Source organism: Leucoraja erinacea, chromosome 23, assembly GCF_028641065.1.
Source record: "Leucoraja erinacea ecotype New England chromosome 23, Leri_hhj_1, whole genome shotgun sequence".
NCBI classification, from domain to species: Eukaryota; Metazoa; Chordata; class Chondrichthyes; order Rajiformes; family Rajidae; genus Leucoraja; species Leucoraja erinaceus.
Window position 1 is genome coordinate 5,723,473 of NC_073399.1, and position 25,968 is coordinate 5,749,440.

A 25,968-nucleotide genomic window follows, 5' to 3' on the forward strand; every position below is an offset into this window, starting at 1 on the left:
ATAGACACAATAAACTGGAGTAACTCAACGTGTGAGCCAGCATCTCTGGAGAAAAGGAATAGGTGAAGTTTCAGGTCGAGACTTCAAGCAGGGTGCAAGACAACCAAATTGAAGTGCAGTTTCATACCATTTCATGCAGGGTGCAAGGCCACCACATTCAAATGCAGTTTCATACCATTTCAAGCAGGGTGAAACCACCATAAAACCACACAAAACACCACATAAACACCACACTTCAGTAGACATTCAGTTTGTTCAGTTGATTCACAGCTCAGACAGAGTCATGACCTCTCCCTCCCCCATCTTGCAGAGACTGAGCCACACCCACACTCAACATTTTTTTAAACACTAATAACACTTTTATTTTTCATTGATGGGAAGAATCCTCTGCATCCGATGAGCGGAGGGGGACTGAGTAAGATGGCCAAAAATCACAGCCGTAAGTGGTAGCGTTTTATCTAAAATCAATATACAGTACAAACAGGAAGTTGTGCAGTTACCACCACCACCACCAATGATTTGCAGTGCTGCATTTCAAAGCAGTTACCACCACCAACAACCATTTGCAGTGCAGCATTTCAAAGCAGTTACCACAACCATTTACAGTGCAGCATTTGAAAGCAGTTACTACCACCCACAACCATTTGCAGTGCAGCATTTGAAAGCAGTTACAGGAGAAAGGCAAACGAGAGATATAGTCAGTGATATAGAGAGATGTAGAACATACTAGACTAAGTGGGACCTGTTGGGTCCCATGTTCACACGATAGGGCTGGTCCCCCAACGCAATATTCCACCCCATCCACCAATTCCAATATTGTTGGCCAGTGGGTGGGGGGGGGGGGGGGGGGGGGGGCTTTCTGGAGCACTAGTATGGGTATTTTAAGCTGAAGGGACTGGTTTCCAGAGGGCTAGTATGGACATTGTGGGACAAATGGATTCTTGGGGTGACAGCTCAGTCACTCAAGCCTGATGTGCTGGCAGCTCACTCACGGCTGGTGGGCGAGCAGTTGACTCATGGCTATTCCTTGAAATCCTATTTCAAGCAGGGTGCAAGGCCACCAAATTCAAGTGCAGTTTCTTACCACTTCAAGCAGGGTGCAAAGCCACCGAATTCAACTGCAGTTTCATACCACTTCAAGCAGGGTGCAGGGCCACCAAACTCAAGTGCAGTTTCCGACCACTTCAAGCGGGGTGCAGGGCCACCAAACTCAAGTGCAGTTTCCAACCACTTCAAGCGGGGTGCAGGGCCACCAAACTCAAGTGCAGTTTCCGACCACTTCAAGCAGGGTGCAAGGCCACCGAATTCAAGTGCAGTTTCATATCACTTCAAGCAGGGTGCAGGGCTACCAAACTCAAGTGCAGTTTCCTACCACTTCAAGCAGGGTGCAAAGCCACCAAATGCTAGTGCTGTTAATGCCATTTCAAGCAGGGTGCAAGGCCACCAAATTCAAGTGCAGTTTCATACCACTTCAAGCTGGGTGCAAGACAGTCAAACTGAAGTGCAGTTACATACCATTTCATGCAGGGTGCAAGGCCACCACATTCAAATGCAGTTTCATTCCATTTCAAGCAGGGTGAAACCACCATAAAACCACACAAAACACCACATAAACACCACACTCACAGTTCAGTAGACATTCAGTGTGTTCAGTTGATTCACAGCTCAGACAGTCGTGACCTCTCCCTCCCCCATCTTGCAGAGATTGAGCCATACCCACACTTTCGGGTTTTATAATCCCTCCCCCTCCCACTGGAAAGGGCATGGCCTTCACTGGCATGATTGACAGGAGTGAGATTCTCAACATTTTTTTAAACACTAATAACACTTTTATTTTTCATTGAAGGGAAGAATCATCTGCACCTGATGAGCGGAAGGGAACTGAGTAAGATGGCCAAAGATCACAGCCGTAAGTGGTAGCGTTTTATCTAAAATCAATATACAGTGCAAACAGGAAGTTGTGCACCAGAGTTACCACCACCTCCTCCAGGTAGGACTTCCATTCGATCAGTGCAGCATTTCAAAGCAAACTTGATAATGGTTTATACGTCTTCGTCATGTGTTGTGGGCGTACAGTAAAGGCATGGGTGGAAATACTGGGTGGGAAAGTCCCCAATCAGCTCCTTGCTTTGAAAATTCCCTCCCCCCCCCCCCCCATGTTTAGTAATATTCAAAATCACCTTGGAATTTTGTTTTTTAAAAGCGAACGACTGGAGTCGTGTATAACTTGATTCCTCTGAGACAAAAACGATTTGTTAACTACCACTGCCAGTAGCTAACAAGTAGTTATACAATGTGTCACCAATACATTGATATGCATTCCTCAGTAAATATAATTGTGTTTTGAGAATTTCTTAAAACTGTCATTAAGGGCTCCAGACCGCGAGCACGGTATTCTTCCTAGCGTGCAGGTACAGTCCCTCATTCACCCACGTTATTTAGTAAATTTATCCATCATTTAGGGATGTTATATGAATTTTTAAAAATGTGTTAGTCAGTTTATTTTTGTTAGTTTCTTTATGTATGTTTTTGTTAGTTTGTGAAAAATGTATGTGTGTGTTCTCTCTCTCTCTCTCTCTTCCTCTCTCTCTCTCTTCTCTCTCTCTCCTTCCCTCTCCCCCTTCTTCCCTCTCCCCCCTCTCTCTCTCTCCTCCCCCCCCCCCCCCCCCCCCCAGGTAAGTTTTTCTGTTTGTCTTTATTTGCTTCAGTTTTATTTAGTGTTATTTATCACGTTTTGGTTGTAGCTTTTGGAAGACTAAAACAATCGGATATTTTAAATTCATATTACACCCCTAAATGTTGGCAGGTGGATTTAGTGTAGCTGGGACATGTTAGCCGGTGTGGGCAAGGGGTCGAAGGGCTTGTTTCCACACTGGATCACTCTATGACTTGCTATGTTTATGAGCACGGCTTCCTCCATGCTGAAAATTTCGAGCGCCAGTGTCAAGTGATACTTTCACGTCTGACTCCACTAATGCAGAGCGGCTATGGAAATTGGTAAAACTGTCACTGACAGCGGCCCATGTGAAAGGTCAGCACCTGCCAACAATGAAGGCACTATGAAACCAGCTGCCGCAAACCCTTCCCACAGGACGGGATTTTAGCTTGGCATTTAAACTCAATAAAGAGTTACATTGATTTTAAAACAAAAATGCTACATGTATAAATAGTTCTTACATTCGGGAGCCTAGTTAATTAAGTGGTGGGATTATTTCCCTGTCCTAATTATGCCTTTGCTTTAGCCGGTGGTTACATCCATTCCATCCCTCCCTCGCAAAGATTTGCGATTTAATTAAGAGTACACTTGGATGAATAGATGCAAGCAGCATGTAAACATGTAAATGTCTAGCATCTCTTCCATGCGTGCAATGCATGAAGCCGATAAAATGAGACAACTGTCACACCAAAGATATACACAAAATGCTGGAGTGACTCAGTGGGACAGGCAGCATCTCTGGAGAGAAGGAATGGGTGACTTTTCGGGTCAAGATCCTTCGGACTCTGTCTTCAGGTCTGAAGAAGGGTCTCGACCCAAAAAGACCCCCTTTCCTTCTATCCAGAGATGGTGCGAGTTACTCCAGCTTTTTGTGTCCATTTTCGGTTTAAACCAGCATCTGTAGTTCCTTCCAACACAAGTAATACACCAAACTAATTGTCCAGGTTGGCTTGCTGAATATTGCATAAGACATGGTCAGAAGAAGGGGGAGGTAATATATATAGATATACTGCCTCATTTATGCATATTTGGGAAAAAGATTAAACATGTGGCAAATATGTTATTGCTGCCTTTGTGTCAGGGAAGGTGGAAAGTTGCAGTTGAATAATTTGCAATTTCCATTTCATTCCTTTCCACTCTGTGCGACGTGGGCTGATTGATATCCCGCCGCCCGGCTATCTTTCACTACCTGACTCGTGCTCATGAGATTGATTTCAAGATGCTCAGATAATCTTCTAATGTTCAGAGTGCCAAATCCCTTCAGCTGTACCTGCTGGGGGGAAAAAATGTATGACTTGACACCGCTGCTAAAATACCGCTGTTAAATGCGCAGAGTTCAAAAAAAACAAACGAACTGCAAATAAATTGACAAAATACAGATTATCTGGTGTTTTGTGCGTGGGAGCTTGTTGTGTGCGGTGGGGGGGAGGGGGGGGTGGAGTGGGAGGAGATAAAGTTGTTAGTTGTCATGCACATTTGTCATCAGGCCGCCAGGAAATGTGTGTCCCCCATGTTTTAAAAGTGATTTACGCCCATGCAGTAGGGGGCAGAGGACGCAACCCTGGGGGGATAATGTGTTCAGGGTGAGAGGGTTGGAGGCAAAGATCTTATAGGGATCTTTGGTTGGAGCTATGCCTCCCCATCTTGACCACCTGGTCAATATTCAACAGAAGTTGTTGATTCTGTGAATATGTTCACCATGGCGATAATCCAAAGGTGGAGTTAGGTGGTGTTAACAACAGCAATGATATGAGGTACAGTCTCAATCTCTGGGTCAAAACAACCACTAATGGTGCAGCCAGTCTTGTTCTGTCTCACACTGAGACCAGGATGAAGGATGGAGTCAGTGGTTAGGGAACACAGTTTGCAATAACCATAGAAGATCATGTTTGTCTTCCCAAGATTTATCCATTCATAGAAACATAGAAAATAGGTGCAGGAGGAGGCCATTCGGCACTTCGAGCCAGCACAGCCATTCATTGTGATCATGGCTGATCATCCCCAATCAATAACCCGTGCCTGCCTTCTCCCTATATCCCTTGATTCCAGCAGCCCCCAGAGCTCTATCTAACTCTCTCTTAAATCCATCCAGTGATTTGACCTCCACTGCCCTCTGTGGCAGGGAATTCCACAAATTCACAACTCTCTGGGTGAAAACGTTTTTTCTCACCTCAGTCCTAAATGGCCTCCCCTTTATTCTAAGACTGTGCCCCCTGGTTCTGGACTCACCCTACATTGGGAACATTTTTCCTGCATCTAGCCTGTCCAGTCCTTTTATAATTTTATATGTTTCTATAAGATCCGCCCTCATCCTTCTAAACTCCAGTGAATACAAGCCTAGTTTTTTCAATCTTACCTCATATGACAGTCCCGCCATCCCAGGGATCAATCTCGTGAACCTACGCTGCACTACCTCAATCACAAGGATGCCCTTCTTCAAATTAGGGGACCAAAACTACACAATACTCCAGATGTGGTCTTACCAGAGCCCTACTGTATACAACTGCAGAAGAACCTCTCTACTCCAATACTGAAATCCTCTTGTTATGAAGGTCAACGTTCCATTAGTTTTCTTTGCTGACTGCTGTACCTGCATGTCAACTTTCAGTGACCGGTGTACAAGGACACGCAGGTCTCGCTGTATCTCCCCCTTACCGAACCTAACACCATTGAGATAATAATCTGCCCCCTTGTTTTTGCCACCAAAGTGGATAACCTCACATTTATCTATCTTATACTGCATCTGCCACGCGTCTGCCCACTCACTCAACCTGTCCAGGTCACCCTGCAACCTCCTAACATCCTCTTCGCAGTTCACACTGCCGTCCAGCTTTGTGTCATCCGCAAACTTGCTAGTGTTGCTCCTAATTCCCTCTTCTAAATCATTAATATATATGGTAAACAGTTGTGGCCCCAACACCGAGCCTTGCGGCACTCCACTCACCACCACCTGCCATTCTGAAAAGGATCCGTTCACTCCTACTCTTTTCTTCCTGTCTGCCAACCAATTTTCTATCCATGTCAACACCCTACCCCCAATACCATGTGCTCTAATTTTAGTCACCAGTCTGCCATGCGGGACCTTATTAAAGGCTTTCTGAAAGTCTAGATACACTACATCCACTGGCTCACCTTCATCCATTTTACTTGTCACACCTCAAAAAATTCCAGAAGATTAGTCATACATGATTTTCCTTTCATAAATCCATGCTGGCTTGGACTAATCCTTTTACTGCTATCCAAATGCCCTATTATTACCTCTTTAATAACTGAATCCAGCATCTTTCCCACCACCGAAGTCAGGCTAACTGGTCTGTAATACCCTGTGTTCTCTCTCGCTCCTTTCTTGAAAAGTGGGATAACATTAGCTATCCTCCAATCCACAGGAACTGATCCTGAATCTATTGAACATTGGAAAATGATCACTAATGCGTCCACTATTTCTAGAGCCACCTTCCTGAGGACCCTGGGATGCAGACCATCAGGCCCAGGGGATTTACCATCATTCAGTCCCATTAGCCTACCCAATACAATTTCTCAACTAATTTCTTTCAGTTCCTCTACCCCCTTAGATCCTCTGTCCTCCAGTACTCTGGGAGATTGTTTGTGTCTTCCTTAGTGAAGACAGATCCGAAGTACCTCTTCAACTCTTCTGCCATTTCCTCGTTCCCCATAATAATTTCACCCGTGTCTACCTTCAAGGGACCCACATTTGACTTTGCTATTCTTTTTCCCTTAACATATTTAAAGAACCTTTTACTGTCCTTCTTTACATTCAGCTTCCCCTCGTACTTCATCTTTTTAGCCCGTATTGCCCGTTTTGTTTCCTTCTGTTGTCCTATGAAATTTTCCCAATCCTCTGGCTTCCTGAGACTCTTTGCTGTGTTATACATCTTTTCTTTTAGTTTTATTCTATTCCTTAACTTCTCTTGCCAACCACGGTTGCCTCCTACTCCCCTTATAATCTTTCTTCCTTTTTGGAATGAAATGATCCTGCGTCTTCCGGATTATGCCCAGGTGCCTCTGCCCACCTGCCTGTACTTTCTATAGGATGTATAACCCTGAATATTAAGTTGCCAGGCCCGATCCTCCTGCCATTTATTGTTTTCCATTTGATTATCGTCTTGACTGCAGGCATCCTGGGGAAGTTCTGAAAATGATTAAAAATATCAAAAAATAAAGGTAAAAGATAAACCTGGATGAACTGAAAGCTGCTGATGAAGAAGGGTGCTGACCCTTCATTGATATTGCCTGACCTGCTAAGTTCCTTTAGTAGCTTTTTTTTTTGCTTAAGATTCTTGCATGTAGTTTCTTCTGACTACAATAGGCTGCCTATTTTAAATATGCATTGAACAGAGAGTAAATTAAATAATTTTCAATCAATCTACAGATGTATGGAAGGACTAACATCATTTTTCTTCTAGAGTAACTGACTCCTCAAATCTATAAATATTTTTAAAAGCTTACATTACATTGGCCTCTAAAATGTGGATGGTGCAAATGTTAGGCCTGTTAGCATTAGCAAGTCTTGTTTACATTTCAGTGTGAAATATAACACTTATTTGAGTTATGATAATCCAGTAATATAATACCTACATTTGAATACTATATGCAGAGTATTTATGTCCCTTTCATAAGCTATTGCGCAAGGGAATGACAGCTTGTCAAGTTATGTTTGTCAAAGATTCATGGAGAGATTCATAGAGATGCAGCACAAATAAATTGCTCTTCAACCCAGAATACACACCATCAACCAACTATTTATGCTAACCCTACAATAATATAATGTTTTATTCATAAGAACATAGAACATTACAAAACAGGATCAGTCGCTTTGACTCACAATATCTGTGTAAAATATGATGCCAAGAGAAACTAATCTCATCTGCCTGCACTGATCCATGTCCCTCCATTCCCCACATATCTATGTGGCTGCCCAAAAATCTCTTGAATGCCATTATTGTATCTGATGCCACCATTGCCCTTAGCAGTGTGTTCCAGACACCCCCCACCATCTGGGTACAAAAAAAGCCCCAGATATTTCCTTTAAACTTTGCCACTCTCACGTTAAAGTTATGCTCTCGAATCTTTGATATTTCCACCCTGGGATAAGGGTTATGACTACCCAATTTATTGCCTCTCACAATTTTATATACTACTGTCAGGTCTCCCCTAAACCACTGGCTTTTCATGAAATCAATCATTCATGAAACTGCTCCTTTTAGCTAATCTATCTATCTATCTATCTATCTATCTATCTATCTATCTATCTATCTATCTATCTATCTATCTATCTATCTATCTATCGATCTATCTATCTATCTATCTATCTATCTATCTATCTATCTATCTATCTATCTATCTATCCTCTGTGTGTGTGTATGTCAGATTCCATTTTCAGATATTTTTTCAGATTAGATTTTTGCCCTTTGATTCCTTGGTCCGCCAACACCATTCGCTGAAACTCCGTGTTTTTTTTGTATTTCGGTAGAGATTTCACTTTTACATTCTCAAAACCACTCCTCATTAAATTTTGTCGTCTTTATGTACACATTTTAAATAAAATCCATCCCCCCCCCCCACCCCCCACCCCAAAATTTAAAAAAAACAGCTCTCACCCATAGAATGTTGGTGAACGTTCCATCGTGTGATGTCACAATGCTATCCCTCACAGATGTCCAATTGGAATGGATCTCATTTACATATGCCTTTGCACCAGCCCCAGCCCCAGCCCCCCGGCAGCCTGTGTCGAAGTGCGTGATCGCGTGTGTGGGAATAGAGAAAGAGGATTGAGGGTGTTAGGGAATGGGGAATAGATGGACTGCCCCTACCCCTCCCTCTTCCACTCTCCCTCCCCACTCCTCCCCCTCTCCCCCCTCTCCCCCCCACCCTCCACACTCTTCCCTCTCCCTCCTCTACCCCATCCCCCTCCACCCCTCCCTCCCTCCCCCCATCCCAAGCCCCCTCCCCCCCTTCCCCCACACCTCTCTCCCCTCCTCCCTCCCCATCCCTCTCTCCTCCCCCCTCACCATCTCCCTCTCCTCATCCCTCTCTCCCCCCCCCCCCCCCCCCCTCTCTCCCCCACCCCTTCCCCTCTCCCCCCCACCCCTTCCCCAGTCTTCCCCCTCCCTCCCTCCACACTCTTCCCCCTCTCTTCCCTACCCCATCTCCCTCCTCCCCCTCCCACCTCCTCCCCCCACCTCTCTCCCCCTCCCCTCTCTCCTCCCCCCCCCATCTCCTCACTCCTCTCCCTCCTCCTCTCACCCCCATCCCTCCCCCACCCCCTAGCCTCTCTAACGCACCCCTTCCCTCTCATCCCGCGCCCCCTTCCCCCTACCCCTCTGTCCCTCTTCCACCACCCCCTACCCCTCTTCCCCTCCCTCCCCACTCTTCCACTTCTCTCCCCCACCCCTCTCCCCCCCCACCCCTTTCCCCTATCCCTCTCTCCCTCTTCCACCACTTTGTACTCCCTCTATGGCAAGAATGTCTATGGCAAGAAGGTAGACAAATCTCCAGGGCCTGATCAGATATATCCTAGGACATTGTGGGAAACCAGCGAGGAAATTGCGGGAGCCTTTGTTGAAATTTATGTCATCTTTAAATACAGAAGAGTTGCCGGAAGACTGGAGGGTGGCAAATGTTGTGCCTCTATTCAAGAAGGCTGCAGGGAAAATGCTGGGAACTATAAGTCAGTGAATTTAACATCTGTAGTTGGAAAGTTACTAGAGATTATTCTAAGGAATACGTTATCCATGCATTTAGATGGCCAAGGACTATTTAGGGATAGTCAGCATGGGTTTGTATATGGGCGGTCATGTCTCACAAATCCGATTGAGTTTTTTGAAGACATGACCAAAAAGGTCGATGAGGGCAGACCTGTAGATGTTGTATAGCAAATCATTCGATGGTTCCGCATGGTAGGCTGCCTTGGAAGGTTAGATTGCAGGGAGAGATAGCTGAATGGGTAGAAAATTGGCTTTATGGAAGGTAGCAGAGGGTGATGGCAGACGGTTGCTTCTCAGACTAGAGACCTGTGACGAGTGGTGTGCCTCAGGGTTCAGTGCTGGGCCCGTTACTATTCGTCATTCATATCAATAAAGATTATACAAAAGTGGGTGGTTTTACAGATAGTGAAGATGTTTGTGAAAAAATTGCAGCAGGATCTTGATCGATTGGCTAGATGGGCTGAGGAATTTAAACTGAGAAATGTGAGGTGTTGCATTTTGGGAAGTCTAACATGGGCAGGACCTACATAATGAATGGTAGAACTTTTGGGAGTGTTGTAGAGCAGAGGATTCTAGGAGAGCTGGTGCATGGATCCTTGAACATGGTCGCAGGTATATAGGTCAAAAAGGCATTTGGCACTTTGGCCTTCATCAGTCTATATTGAGTACAGAAGTTGGGAGGTCATGTTGCAGTTGTGTCCGACATTCATGAGGTAACATTTTGAGTATTGTGTTCAGTTCTGGGCACCATGTTACAGGAATAATGTTAAGCTGGAAAGGGTATAGAGAAGATTTACGAGAATGTTGCCAGGGCTAGAGGGTCTGAGCAATTGGGAGAGGTTGAATAGGCTGGGACTCCTATTCCTTGGAGTGCAAGAGGATGAAAGGTGATCTTATTGAGGTTTATAAAGTCATGAGAGGAATAGATCGGGTAGATGCACAGAGTCTTTGCCCAGAGTAGGTGAATCGAGGACCGTAGGTTTAAGGGGAAAAGATTTAATAGGAATCTGAGGGGTAACTTTTTTTCACACAAAGGATGGTGGGTGTATGGAACAAGTTGCCAGAGGAGGTAGTTGAGGTAGGGACTATCCCAACATTTAAGAAACTGCTAGACAGGTACATGGATAGGACAGTTTTGGTGGGATGTGATAAATTGCAGGCAGGTGGAACTATTGTAGCTGGGACATGTTGGCTTATGTGGACAAGTTGGTCCGAAAGGCCAGTTTCCACAGTGTATCACTCTACGACTCTATGACTCTATGCGGCAGCCTAGAAGAGATTCACAAACCTAATTCCTGGGTTGTCCCATCACAATGAGCTAAATAATATTAGATATGTATTTTTGCAGTTTAGAATAAATAAAAGTAAATTTATTCAAACATTTTAAATCCTCAGGGAACAAGGTGTTCAGATGTTTCCACAAATGAGATAATCATATTCAAAATAAGTACAATAGACAATAGACAATAGTCAATAGGTGCAGGATTAGGCCATTCAGCCCTTCGAGCCAGCACCGCCATTCAATTTGATCATGGCTGATCATCCCCAATCAGTACGCAGTGGGTCTGTTGAAAGTATCCAGAGAACTGGCCTCCACCTCCCTCTGAGGCAGAGAATTCCACAGGCTCACAACTCTCTGTGAGAAAAAGTGTTTCCTTGTCTCCGTTCTAAATGGCTTATTCCTTATTCATAAACTGTGGTCCCTGGTTCTGGACTCCCCCAACATCGGGAACATGTTTCCTGCCTCTAGCGTGTTCACACCCTTAACAATTTTATATATTTCAATAAGATTCCCTCTCATCCTTCTAAACTCCAGAGTGTACAAGCCCAGCCGCTCCATTCTTTCAGCATTTGACAGTCCTGCCATCCCGGGAATTAACCTTGTAAACCTACGCTGCACTCCCTCAATAGCAAGAATGTCCTTCCTCAAATTAGGGGACCAAGTAGTTTAAAAGTGACAGGAATTTCTTCTGACGGAGATTGGTGAACTCTGCCCCAGTTTATAGTGGAGGCTGGATCAGTGGGGGCTTTTAGGAAGTAGATACATTTTTCTTGAACAATCAGGGAATTGTAAACTATATCTGGAGTATTGTGTACAGTTTTGGTCTCCTAATTTGAGGAAGGACATTCTTGTGATTGAGGCAGTGCAGCGTAGGTTCACGAGATTGATCCCTGGGATGGTGGGATTGTTATATGAGGATAGATTGAAAGGACTAGGCTTGAATTCACTGGAGTTTAGAAGGATGAGGGGATATCTTATAGAATGGCTGGAGTTTTTGCGGACATTTTTAACCTCTCACTCAACCGTAGGTATTTTACACATTCTCTCTCTTGGGGTCCAGTACCAATCTGATTTTCCCAGTCAACCTGCGCATTGAAATCCCCCATGATCACCTTACGTAACATTGCCTTTCTTATCATCCGATGTAATTTGTACCCTATATCCTGGTGTAAATCCTGGTTAAAAGAGAACAGTAATAGCACCAAAATATAATGGTGAGGAGTAGGAGTAGGCCACTTGGTTCCACAAGACTGTCATGTTCTCAATGGGAACATGGCTGATCTACTTCACAAATCCTCCTCTTCTGTGGCGGTATCACATAGAAACATCGAAACATGGAAAATATGGAAACATGCAGGAGGAGGCCATTCGGCCCTTCGAGCCAGCACCGACATTCATTGTGATCATGGCTAATCGTTCCCTACCAATAACCCGTGCCTGCCTTCTCCCCATATCCCTTGACTCCACTAGCCCTGAGAGCTCTATCTAACTCTCTCTTAAATCCATCCAGTGACTTGGCCTCCACTGCCCTCTGTGGCAGGGAATTCCATAAATTCACAACTCTCTGGGTGAAAACGTGTGTTCTCACCTCAGTCTTAAATTACCTCCCCTTTATTCTAAGACTGTGACCCCTGGTTCTGGACTAGCCCAATATTGGGAACATTTTTCCTGCATCTAGCTTGTCCAGTCCTTTTATAATTTTATATGTTTCTATAAGACCCCCCCCCCCCTCATCCTTCTAAACTCCAGTGAATACAAGCCTAGTCTTTTCAATCTTTCCTCATATGACTGTCCCGCCATCCCAGGGATCAATCTTGTGAACCTTCGCTGCACTGCCTTAATCACAAGGATGTCCTTCCTCAAATTAGGAGACCAAAACTGTACGCAATACTCCAGATGTGGTCTTACCAGAGCCCTATACAACTGCAGAATAACCGAAGGTACACAAAAAAGATGGAGAAACTCAGCGGGTGCAGCAGCATCTATGGAGCGAAGGAAATAGGCAACGTTTCGGCCCGAAACGTTGCCTATTTCCTTCGCTCCATAGATGCTGCTGCACCCGCAGAGTTTCTCCAGCTTTTTTGTGTACCTTCGATTCTCCAGCATCTGCAGTTCCTTCTTAAACACTGCAGAATAACCTCTCTATTCCTATATTGAAATCCTCTTGTTATGAAGGCCAACATTCCATTAGCTTTCTTCTCTGCCTGCAGTACCTGCATGCTAACTTTCAGTGACCGGTATACAAGGACACCCAGGTCTCGCTGCACCTCCCCATTACCTAACCTAACCCCATTGAGATAATAATCTGCCCCCTTGTTTTTGCCACCAAAGTGGATAACCTCACATTTATCTATATTATACCGCATCTGCCACACATCTGCCCACTCACTCAACCTCCTAACATCCTCTTCACAGTTTACACTGCCTCCCAGCTTTGTGTCATCTGCAAACTTGCTAGTGTTGCTCCTAATTCCCTCTTCCAAATCATGAATATATATAGTAAACTGTTGCGGCCCCCACACCAAGCCTTGCGGCACTCCACTCGACACTGCCTGCCATTCTGAAAAGGACCCGTGCACTCCTACTCTTTGCTTCCTGTCTATCAACCAATTTTCTATCCATGTCAACGCCCTACCCCCAATACCATGTGCTCTAATTTTAATCACCAGTCTCCCGTGCGGTCCTTATCAAAGGCTTTCTTAAAATCTAGATACACGACATCCAGTGACTCCCCTTCATCCATTTTACTTGTCACATCCCCAAAAAATTCCAGAAGATGGTTCAAGCATGATTTTCCTTTCATAAATCCATGCTGACTTGGACTAATCCTTTTACTGCGATCCAAATGCTCCATCATTACCTCTTTAATAATTGACTCCAACATCTTTCCCACCACCAAAGTCAGGCTAACTGGTCTGTAATTCCCAGTTTTCTCTCTCGCTCCTTTCTTGAAAAGTGGGGTAACATTAGCTATCCTCCAATCCACAGGAACTGAACATTGGAAAATGATCACCAATGCATCCACTATTTCTGGAGTTACCTCCCTGAGGACCCTAGGATGCAGTTCATCAGGCCCAGGGGATTTATCATCCTTCAGTCCCATTAGCCTACCCAATACAATTTCTCACCTAATGAAAATTTCTTTCAGTTCCTCGACCCCCTTAGATCCTCTGTCCTCCGGTACTTCTGGGAGATTGTTTGTGTCTTCCTTAGTGAAGACAGATCCGAAGTGCCTATTCAACCAAAAAGTTAACTTGCAAGTTGAAGTAGTAGTTGGGAAGGAAAATGCAATGCTAGCATTTATTTCGAGAGAACTAGAAGCAGGGCCGTCTTAACGCAAGGGCACGCTGGGCAGTTGATGGGGCCCCATGAGCATAGGGGCCCCATGCTAATCTATTGAAATTTACTGAATAGTGAAAGACCTGGATAGAGTGGATGTAGAAAGGGTGTTTCCAGTACGGGGAGAGCCCAGGACCAGAGGCAATGCCTGAGAATAAAAGGACATATCTTTGGAAAGGAGATTATGAGTCTGAGGGTGGTGAATCTGTGGAATTCATTGCTACAGAAAGCTATGAAGGCCAAGCCAATGGATTATTTTTAAGGCAGAGATTGATACATTCTTATGGGGTTATGAGGCGGGAAAATGGGGAAGTATAGAACATTCTGATCCTATAACTTATGAACATGAACTATCTCTTCCAGACTTTCAGATCTTGCTCTTGTATCTTGCCCTCTCATAAAGATCCATCTAGGAAGTTCTATTGACACAAATATCTGCATCTTACACTAGTTGTTCTTGTGGTCATAAATAATCACTGCCACTGTATTGTTTCTAAATTGATTTTCAGAAAACTTAGGAGAATCTTAAGAAAACTTAGTCCAATTAGTGCAAGGTTGTCAGTAGACAACTTGGATATCTGGCTTTAATTTGTTCTCTCTTAGAATTAACATGTAAATGCCAGAAATGAAATGCAGAACTTTCCATTGGTCTAACAGGAATGCAGTTTACTTGGCAAAATCCCTATAACTACCACATTGGAATATCCATCCTGTAAGGATATAATAATTATAGGAATAGATAGGAAACTGATTACAAGAAAGTTACTGACACAGCTATTACACCACCAATATCTGGTCCTGCATCATGTAAGTTCTGCATTGTCCATAACTGCTAATAACTAAAGATGTAGACAGGAGGTTGGATCCATCTTTGTCACGGTGAATCAATGTATTTCTCCACTGCTTATATCAATAACATGCTGGTTTGAAGATGTAGTTGCTGGTTAAATGATTTTACAAATTCTATGATTGGCTTGGTCAGACCGCGCTTCCTCCGTCCACGCTGAACTCCGAAGTGTAGTTGACACATTCTACAGGGATGCCTGATTACCAAGGGGGCAGACTGAAGACCCTTCTTCTGCACCGTCTTCGACCCACCGAGTCCACTCCGATCACCCGTTCAATCTAGTTCCATGCTATTCTGCAAGCGGTTTGTGCAAAGTTTGGGGGCAAACACGCTCTGTATTTTCATTTATTGGATACAATTCAGGAAAACGCCATATATTAGCATAACGTCCAAATTAAGTTTCTGGTTTTGTCTTTAAAACCAGCAACGATTAGGAAACGGTAACGCATTTTACACGTGTTTGTACTTTCTGCTGATGCAGAGTTCTTCGCCCAAATGTTCCATCTGTTGGAAGTTTCTTATGACCACAGAAACATGTCACATGTTTTCCGTGCAAAGTCTCTGGACACATGATGATGATTGGATTAATCGCTGAAGAATTCCTCCAAAACTACTGACATAGCTTCTCTAAATTTATCCTGATACGAGAAAACGATAGTTAATCCCACAACCAAATCCACCCGTCGTGCTTCCCAAAGTCCAAATAGGGACCAGGCTTGCTGCACAGGCAATAAAAGGGGTATATAAATTGCCTGACAGTACATTGGCGGCTTCTGGGGTGCAACCAACGGGTCTCTTCCTCCCTGACTTTCTTCACGCTAATCGGGAGTTTTTGGTATAATTATACACGATAAAATTTGCCGTGTTGTAAATTAGTTGTTCACATATTCCGTTATGCATAACATGATGGATCTGTATTGGTTTTCATTTGCGATTATATTCTGAGACGGTATTTGTATAATGGCTCCGATGAAATGAAATTAATTTACAAACCCTGTGGTTATCATTTCCAAAATGTGCCTCTAGGTTTTAATAATCACGGCGGTTCCTCTTTATTTCTGTTCTTGCAGATTGTTACCGCATCTTTGGATGAAGAGGAATCGGCGGAATCAGACAAGTTGCATTGCGTGAAAGGTAAAATAACCGTTTGTATAGAATTAAATAGGAAAATTGATTATGATCAATTGCAATGTTACACGTTGTTGACTGGCACACTGATTGTCCTTCAAACAGCTGGTTAAGAAATGACCTTCACAGGGTCCTATATCACTATTAGCATAATCAGCTGCATCATTTTATATATCCTACTGCGCAGAACGCGAGCGTTTTCCTGAATTTACATCAGCGCAGAAATTAGTCAATATTTAAAAAAATCTCAAAGCGGGAATCGTTAGATTGAAGTAACTTCTGTTAACGTGCTCAGATAATTGAGGAAACTTTCCAAATGTTGCACTGTGTTCCACATCTTAATAAAATATAGACGGGTACATTTGACACAAATTTGATATACCTTAAAGAACATTACGTGCAAGTTCGGGACGTGTTTAAATACGATGCCTGTGCGAACGAGAGCCTCCGTTATCAATGGTACCAGATCATTGTTAATGTCATGAGATGGGACGGATGACGATCAAAGAAGAAATGGTTGGTGATAAACTTGTTTAACAAATTGCCCAGATTTATCAGCTTGCTCATAAGGGGACCTCGGCCAGACTGGCAATAAGCATTAAAGGGGATTCAACAACATGTGGACAGGGAAGCACATGAAAAGATGTGGAACACAGGGATTCGGCCATTCAGAGCCCAAACAGGAAATTTACTCAAGGAAATGAGGGAGAGGGATTGGTGAAGCTGCTAAATGAGTATTTCACATAAAGTTTCACCCAGGATAGAAATGGCGCTGGTGTCTTAATGAAGGAAGTTGTACCTAAGATGTATCTCTGGATGAACTAAAAGTTGATGAAATGGCAGTAATGTGATTTCTACTGAATATAAAGTTTATACAGTAAACATCATCCAGGTGTGACACAGCCTTAACTGAGGGAAAGTATTCTGCCCACTGGTATTCTGCCCTACATCCTGCCAAAACAACCTCAATCTTCCCAGCAATTAATTTTATTGGCCACTTATTAAAATTCTATCAACTTAGTTAGGTAATGGTAGATACAAAATGCTGGAGTAACTCAGCGGGTGAGGCAGCTTCTTTGGAGAGAAGGGTCGAGACCCTTCTTCAGACTGGTGTCAGGGGAGGGGGCGGGATAAAGATAGAATGTAGGCGGAGACTAAGACTAGTGGGAGAACTGGGAAGGGGGTGGAGAGAGAAAGCAAGGGCTATCTGAAGTTAGATAAGTCAATGATCCTACTGCTGGGGTCTAAACTACCCAAGCAAAATATGAGGTGCAGTTCTTCCAACTTGCGCTGGGCCTCACTCTGACAACAGAGGTGGCTCAGGACAGAAAGGTCAGATTGGGAATAATAGAGGGAGTTGAAATGCTGAGCCATCGGGAGATCAGGTAGGTTAAGACGGACTGAGCAGAGGTGTTCAGTGAAACGATCGCCGAGCCTGCGCTAGGTTAGGTAATGTATGCCTTTAACAAATTCATACTAAATTTGTTGTTTTTGTATATTTTCCCACTAATCAGGTTCAAATTACTTTCATTGCTGGGTTTATCCATAAAGGTGGAAAAATTTTTTTTTCTTGGTCAAAAGGGTGTTGGAAAAAACTCTGAATGGAAAACTTTAAACTGGAAAGAGTGCAGATAAGATTTGAGGATGTTACCCAGACTCAAGGGCTGAGTTAGAGGGAGAGGTAGGACAGGCTAGCTAGCATTTTACTACTTGGAACATATGAGGGGTGATGCTATAGAAGTGTATAAATCATGGGGGTCATAGGTGGATGCACACAGTCTTCGTAGTGTTGGGGAACTAGAGTACATAGGTTTAAGGTGAGAGTGGAAAGATTTAAAAGGGAACCTGAGGGGCAACTTTTTTGTGGTATGCATGTGAACTGAGCATCCAGTGGAAATGGTTGAAGCAGGTAAAGTAAAGGCATTTAAAAGACGTTTGGACAGGGTACTTTGACAGGGAATCTCTAGAGGGATGGATGCAATTTGAAGTTGCTTAGTTGGGCATCTTGGCCTCAAAGAAGCAGCTAATATCATCAAAGATTCACTCCAGCCTGGCCATGCTCTCATCACGCTGATACCACATGTGCCGAGAGATTGCAGACAGCTGCCGGTCTAATAAGGTTGTTGTAGTAGGGGATTTCAACTTTCCCAATATAGACTGGGAAAATCATAGCGTGAAGGGTTTAGATAGGGTGCAATTCCTCAAAAGTGTTCAGGAGAGTTTTCTTAAACAGTATGTGGAGGCCCTCTCACGTGAGAGGGGAACACTGGATCTTGTATTGGAATATTGGGAAGGGGAAGTTAATGAAGTGTGTGTGGAGGAGCCTTTTGGGACCAGTGACCACAGTTCAATTAGGTTTAAGATGGGTATGGATAGGGACAGAGAGGGTCCACATGTTAAAATGCTCAACTGGGGTAAGGCCAACTTTGAGGGTATGAGAGAAGATCTCGCTCAAGCTGACTGGAGCAGGTTATTAGATGGGAAAGGAACATTGGCCAAGTGGGATGCTTTTAAAAGTGTGCTGACAAAAGCTCAGGATACGCACATCCCCGTTAGAGTGAAAGGCAAAACAAACAAACGTAAGGAAGCTTGGCTGACGAAGGAAATTGAGACGTTAGTCAAAAACAAGATGGATGCATGGGACAGGTATAGGCAGCTGGGATCAAGTGCATCCCTGGCGGAGTTTCGGGAGCTAAGGAGTAAAATAAAAAAGGAAATTAGAAGGACAAAAATGGGCCAGGAGATAGCTCTGGTGAGTAGCATTAAGCACAATCCCAAAATAATTAAAAAATACATGAGGGGAGAAGGGTAACTAGAGAGAGAGTGGGACCTCTCAAGAATCAAAGCATTCACCTCTGTGTGGGGCCACGGAAGATGGGCAAGGTACTAAATGAGTATTTCTCACTGGAAGTGTCTTGAGAGCAGTCAGTGTTACTGTCGAAGTACTGAAGGTACTGTGTTGTTTGAAGGTAGACAAATCTCCATGCCTAATCTGATATATCCGAGGACATTGTGGGAAACTAGAGAGGAAATTGCGGAAGCCCTGTTTAAATTTACGAGTCGTCCTTAAATACAGGAGAGGTGCTGGAAGACTGGAGGTTGGTAAATGTTGTACCTCTTTTCAAGAAGGGCTGCAGGGAAAATGCTGGGAACTATAGGCCGGTGTGCTTAACATCTGTCGTTGGTAAATTACTGGAGAGTATTCTGAGGGATAGGATATACAGGCATTTGGATGGGCAAGGGCTGATTAGGGATAGTCAGCATGGTATTGTACGTGGGAGGTCGTGTCTCACAAATCTGATTGATTTTTTTGAGGACATGAACAAAAAGGTTGATGAAGGCGGAGCTGTAAATGTTGTGCACATGGACTTCAGTAAGGCGTTCGATAAGGTTCCGCATGGTAGGCTGCTCTGGAAGGTTAAGTCGCATGGGTTCCAAGGAGAGATAGCTGCATGGATAGCAATTTAGCTCCATGAAGGAAGCAGAGGGTAATGGTGGAAGATTGCTTCTCAGACTCGATGCCTGTGACTGGTGGTGTGCCCCAGCATTCGATGCTGGGCCCGTTACTGTTTGTCACCTACATCAATTATTTGGATGAGAACATACAGGGCAAGATTAGCAAGTTTGCTGATGATACAAAAGTTAGATGTTTTGCAGATAGTGAAGATGGCTGTGAAAGATTGCACCAGGGTCTGGATCGATTGGCCAGGTGGGCGGAGGAATGGTTGATGGATTTAATACAGAGAAGTGTGAGGTGTTGCATTTTGAGACGTTGAACAAGGGCAGGACTTGCACAGTAAATGGTAGACCTCTGGGTAGTGTTGTAGAGAAGAGGCATCTAGGAATACAGGTGCATGGTTCCTTGAAGGTCGAGTCGCAGGTAGATAAGGTGGTCTAAACGCATTTGGCACTTTCGTATAGAAGTGCCAAAAGTATACAGAGTATAGAAGTTGGGAGGTCATGTTGAAGTTGTATAAGATGTTGGTGAGACCGAATTTAGAATATTGTGTTCAGTTCTGGGCACTATGTCATAGGAAAGATATTGTCAAGCTTGAAACGTTCAGAAAAGATTTACGAGCATGTTGCCAGGACTAGAGGGTGTGAGATATATATGGAGAGGTTGAGTTGACTGGGTCACTATTCCATGGAGCGCAGGAAGATGAGGCGTGATATCATAGAGGTTATAAGATCATGAGCGGAATAGATCGGGTAGATGCACAGTCTTTTGCCCAGAGTAGGTAAAGGGGAAAAGATTTATTTAGGAATCCGAGAATAACCTTTTCACACAAAGGGTGGTGGGTGTATGGAACAAGCTGCCAGAGGTGGTAGTTGAGGCTAGGACTATCCCATTGTTTAAGAAACAGTTAGACAGGGACATGGTTAGGACAGGTTTGGAGGGATATGGACCAAGCGCAGGCAAGTGGGACTAGTGTAGCTGGGACATTGCTGGCGGGTGTGGGCGAGTTGGGCTGAAGGGCCTCTTTCCCCACTCTATTAATAATAATAATAATAAACTTTATTATGGACTCAAGGTCCAGACAAGGTTCAATTACTGTATGACTTTATGACTATGACCATTGGGAAAATAGTGTAAGAACCGAGACCCTCCAGATCCCATCAACCATCAGGTTTCTTTAACCACACTACACAACCCTAACTACAACCCTACCTCAGCTACAATTTACTATGGATTTTGTTTTGGATGCATGATGTACTTCCGTTTGTACAATTATTGTCTGGTTACTTGGTATGACAGATAATATATTTAGTTATTGATTATTATATTTGTATTTGTGGTATTGTGTTATTGTGTCAGTAAATCTGCAGCAAGAAAGAATGTCAATGTTCCATTCCTGGTGCATATGATATTTAAACAAACTTGACACTCTTGTCTTCACACTCTTATTCACCTCTTATTGGTCTTTTCTATGATAGTACCCACCTTCTCAATGATTTTATTGCAAACAACCAATTCCATACAAAGTTAATGAATTCCCTAACAATTATTTTCTTCCCATACACTTGTTCTGGAACAAAAGTGGTGTTGAAGAACCAGTGCAGTTTTTCATTGGCGAAGTTGACACACAACTGTTCCAAGCTGTTGAAATGAAAATATTTACCTATTTCTGGTATTATTTATTATTTTATTACCGTTTAATGTTTGTTAATTTTAAGTAATTTATTGATATTTTTGTTTCTGTTACTTTCCTGAAATATTCAAATCCAGCAATATTCATCACACTAAAGAAATATCTACCTTTTTTGTGTCCAATTGTTAATCAATGTGGGGTTAACCATCCTTGAAAATGGGTTCGCATATGTTCACCTGGCTAGGACACGTGCTGAGTTGTAGACCTGAATGAGCCGACATCATAGTCCGCAACTAAAAGCACTCACAGCAATTCAATGTTCTAAAGATTTTCACACACACTGTAATATAACTCTTGACCTTTAGACACTTATTGTTATCCATGAGCTTAGTGTCTAAAGGTTAAGAGTTATATCTGAGTATAGACTACTTCGGGAGGCAACCTGGATGGCATATAACACAAAGTAAAGGGGAATTAACTTAGAAGATTGTAATTAAGGTTGCAAAATAACGTTGAAGCTCTTTTAGGGATGATATATTCCTTATTTATAATTTATCAAATATCCTAATACATTATTTAGAGTAATAACAAAGTGACCATGGGAAGAGGAACGTTTCATTTCCGTTTCGGTGAAAATTAAATATTATATTAAACTTATTTATTAGGCTTCAGATGAACAAGGTATTGCATTTTAAAACTTACTATGTCGACAGGATGTTAAAATCTATTAGCAACATTTGATTATTCTTGACATTAAGCAACTGCTATGTTTCTCATACTGCGAAATGGGATTGCAAGATTAATTTCAGTTGTATTTTGGAAAGGATTTTTTTCTGTTACCTTCCATTGTTAATTGAAGATTGTAGAAATTATTGTGTCCTCTGCAAAACATGTCAATATTTTTTTTGTTTGCCAAACATTTCAATGGTTGTGAGTGACTCTAAAAGTGCTTGAAAAATAAACCATTATAAAGTTTCTTGTAACATTACACTTCTAATATGAATATACCAATTTAAATTGCATCATAGGAATATGGTGATGGCTTGAAAGTGTGAAAACAGCTGATCTGCTAGCTCACTATGCATAGAATGCCCTGATGAGGTAATTACAAAGTAAATTGGCCTACAGGATCACAATATTATGATGTAATCACAGGCCCCCATAATGATTCTCTCCAGATTGAGGATGGCTCATTGCCATTCCAGTTCTGTGTGGTCTGAGGTGGCGGAAGAGGCCAATGTGAGAATTACAGACTTTTACATGGGTGAGACTGTTGGTGACTCTCAGGGTGATTGGGTAGGCAGTTCTGAGGTGTTTCCTCCACTGCTTAAGGTGGGGCATTGTGTGCTCTAGATGCACAGCCTCAAGGCTGTCGATATCTGTGAACTCTGGCTTTGACGATTCAAAATGGTGAAAGGGATTTCGGGGTGGTAAATGAGACGTCTGGAAATGACTCCTCAGTGAAGATTTTTTCTTGGCCCAAGCAGATTAAAATGATTATTGTTTCACCAAACTAAGAAATTATTACAGTCATTGGTGGATGGGGCAATTTATTTTGTTTTTGCCATATTGAGGGACTGTACCACCTGGAGATATGCCTAGGGATACACTCCATAAGTTCATATGTTGTGGGAGCAGAATTAGGCCATTCGACCCATCAAGTCTACTCTGCCATTCAAACAAGGCTGATCTATCTTTCCCTCTTGACCCCACTCGACCCCATACACCTGTACTAATCAAGAATCTATCAATCTCCACCATAAAATTATCCATTGACTTGGCCTCCACAGCCTTCTGTGGAAATTAATCCCATGCATTCATTGCCATCTGACTAAATAAATTATTCCTCATCTCCTTTCTAAAGTTACATCATTTTATTCTGAGACTCCACTGTAGTGTAGTATCTTTATCCATTGACTTGGCATCCACACAGCCTTCTCCATTAATCATGAGGACTTGCATATGGAAATCATCCTCCACAATGGAAATTATCCTGCATTCATTGCCATCTGACTAAATAAATTATTCCTCATCTCCTTTCTAAAGTTACATCATTTTATTCTGAGACTCCACTGTAGTGTAGTATCTTTAACAGACATATGTTGGTGAAACATTTGAGGAATGGTCAGTGGACATAAAGAATGCTGACAGTGGTCAGGAACCTATTCTGAGAATCTAGTTTTCAGTGTTCATGCTGAAAGTTCGTACTGCAAGACAACAACCTCTCTTTCAATGTCAACAAGACGAAGGAGATTGTGAAGGATTTCGGGAAGCGAAATGTCACACACACCCCGGTATACCTTGATTGCACCGAAGTAGAGATGCTTGAAAGCTTCAAGTTCTTAGCAATAGAGACATAGAAAATAAGTGCAGGAGGAGGCCATTGGGCCCTTCGAGCCAGCACTGCCATTCACTGTGATCATGGCTGATCATCCACAATAAGTAACCCGTGCCTGCCTTTTCCCCATATACCTTGATTCCGATGATAAATATCACAATCCATATCGCAGTTATGGCTTCCAAAGCACACCAATGTCTCTACTTCCTTAGAAGGCTTAGGAAGTTCAGAATGTCCTCACAACCTCACAACCCTAACCAATTTCTACAGATGCCATAGAAAGTATTTTATCGGGATGAATCACAGCACCGTTTGGGAACAGCTCCATCCAAGACTGCAAGAAATTGCCAAGGGTTGTGCACGTAGCCCACACCATCACGCAAACCAACCTCCTTTCCAGTGACTCCATCTACACTTCATGCTGCCATGGCAAGGCCTCCAAGGTAAACAAGGACAAGTCTCATCCTGGTCACGCCGTGGTCTCCACTCTCCCACGAGGCAAGAGGTACAGATGTTTGAAAGCATATTATTCCAGATTCAGGAACATTTCTTCCCAGCTGTTATAAAGCAACTGAATTGTCCTCTCACCAACTAGACGGCAGTCCTGACTTCTCATCTACCTCACTGGAGACCATTGAACTATCTTTAATTGGACTTTAGTGAACCTTATCTTGCAATAAACATTATACTATTAATCCTGTATCGGTACAATGTGGACGGCTTGATTGTAATTATGTATGTGTAGGATGGAACTGCAGATGCTGGTTTAAATTGAAGATAGACACAAAATGCTGGAGTACGACAGTGGGACAGGCAGCATCTCCGTAGAGAGGGAATGATTCGAGACCCATCTTCAGACTCATTTAGTTTAATTTAGTTTAGAGATATAGCGCGGAAACAGGCCCTTCGGCCCACTGGGTCCGTGCCGACCAGCGGACATTAACACTATCCTACGCCCACTGGGGACAATTTTTCATTTACCAAGCCAATTAACCTACAAACCTGTACTTCATTAGAGTGTTGAAGGAAACGGAAGATATCAGAGAAAACCCACGCAGATCATGGAGTACAAACTCCATACAGACTGCACCCGTAGTCGGAATCGAACCCAGGTCTCTGGCGCTGCATTCGCTGTCAGGCAACAACTCTACCGTTGTGCCACCGGGACTGCCCTGTAAGGCAGCAAGGCGTACAGTACACTCGTGTATAGTCTTTTCGCTGACTGGATAACACACAACATAAAGCTTTTCACTTTACTCGGTACACGTGACAATAATAAACTAAACTAAACAAAAACCAATTACATCTGGTCTGAACGTTTAAAATTTTAAAGTTAGTACCATTGAAGGTTAGGTAGATGGTATTTATAATAAATGAAGCTCTCTTTAAACATGTGTAAGAAATACTTGTTTTTTAAATATTTGTATCTATTATTATGTATGTATACATGTATTTTTACTAGAGAAATTTTACCAGGAAGGTAATATCAAGGAAGAAACAAAAACATGTGATCTATATAAAGGGCAAGAGGATGACAAAGGGACTAAAAGAATAACCCATGTGCGGCTGCATAGCTAAAGTAACATTCTAAAGGGATACCTTGTTACTTTATTTACAAAGGAGAGGAAAAGTGGTGAAGCATTAGCTAAAGAGAAAATATGTAAAATATTGGATGGAATAAGCCATATAGAATAGGAGATATTAAGGGATTTGGCATCTTTGAAAGCAGCTAAATATATCCGGATAAAATCTTTAACCAACGCTACTATATCCCAGGCTATTAAATAAAACAATGGGTATAATTCCAGAAGCTTAAACATTATTTTTTAATCTGCAGTCTCTTGGAGTTGTGTGTACTTGACTGAAAATTCCTCACCCAGGAGGAAACAACTCACACTGCCATCCAGCTTTGCGTCATCCACAAACTTGGAGATGTTACATTTAATTCCCTCGAATAAATTATTAATATATATTGTAAATGAATTTGGTGAACCTCAGCTGTACTCAACTTATATGTGTATCTTTTCTCAGTTTGGGAATCCAAGCTGTGCGCAATTTTCTAAATGCATTATCACAACGGTTAATACAATTGGAATATCAGTCTTGTAATCAAATTCTCTTTTAATAAATTTGTAGGAAGGAAAATTTAATAAAGGCTGCCATCACACATGAAATGATCATTGGCTCAAAAAGGTGCGTATATTAACCCATCCTTGCGATCTTCACTCGGTGCTGCTCTTCACCATCTGCACTGCCTATTTTCTTGCTTTTTTCAATAGTCGAAATTTAGCATGCGCCATTTCTATTTATTTTAGTAACTATCCCATTGTTATCCAAGGGTTCCAGATGTTCCCGATCACTTTGGACTGCAGTTATCACAATTATCTCTCTTCCAGTTGAGGATTTTGAGTTTTGATGTTTCCTCGAATGTTTCCATAACATTAAGACCAGGAAACATTTTCATGAAATTATTTTCAAAATGACTGTGGGCATCTGTTGAAAC

At 42.8% G+C, this 25,968-nt stretch overlaps 1 long non-coding RNA gene across 1 annotated transcript; it reads left to right on the plus strand.

Moving 5' to 3' along the window:
* The first annotated feature begins 1,864 nt into the window (after positions 1 to 1,864).
* On the plus strand, positions 1,865 to 25,089 carry LOC129708141 (uncharacterized). The gene is made up of 3 exons (XR_008725294.1): positions 1,865 to 1,909; positions 15,980 to 16,043; positions 23,736 to 25,089. It is a non-coding gene; the product is annotated as an uncharacterized LOC129708141 (long non-coding RNA).
* Positions 25,090 to 25,968: the final 879 nt, after the last annotated feature.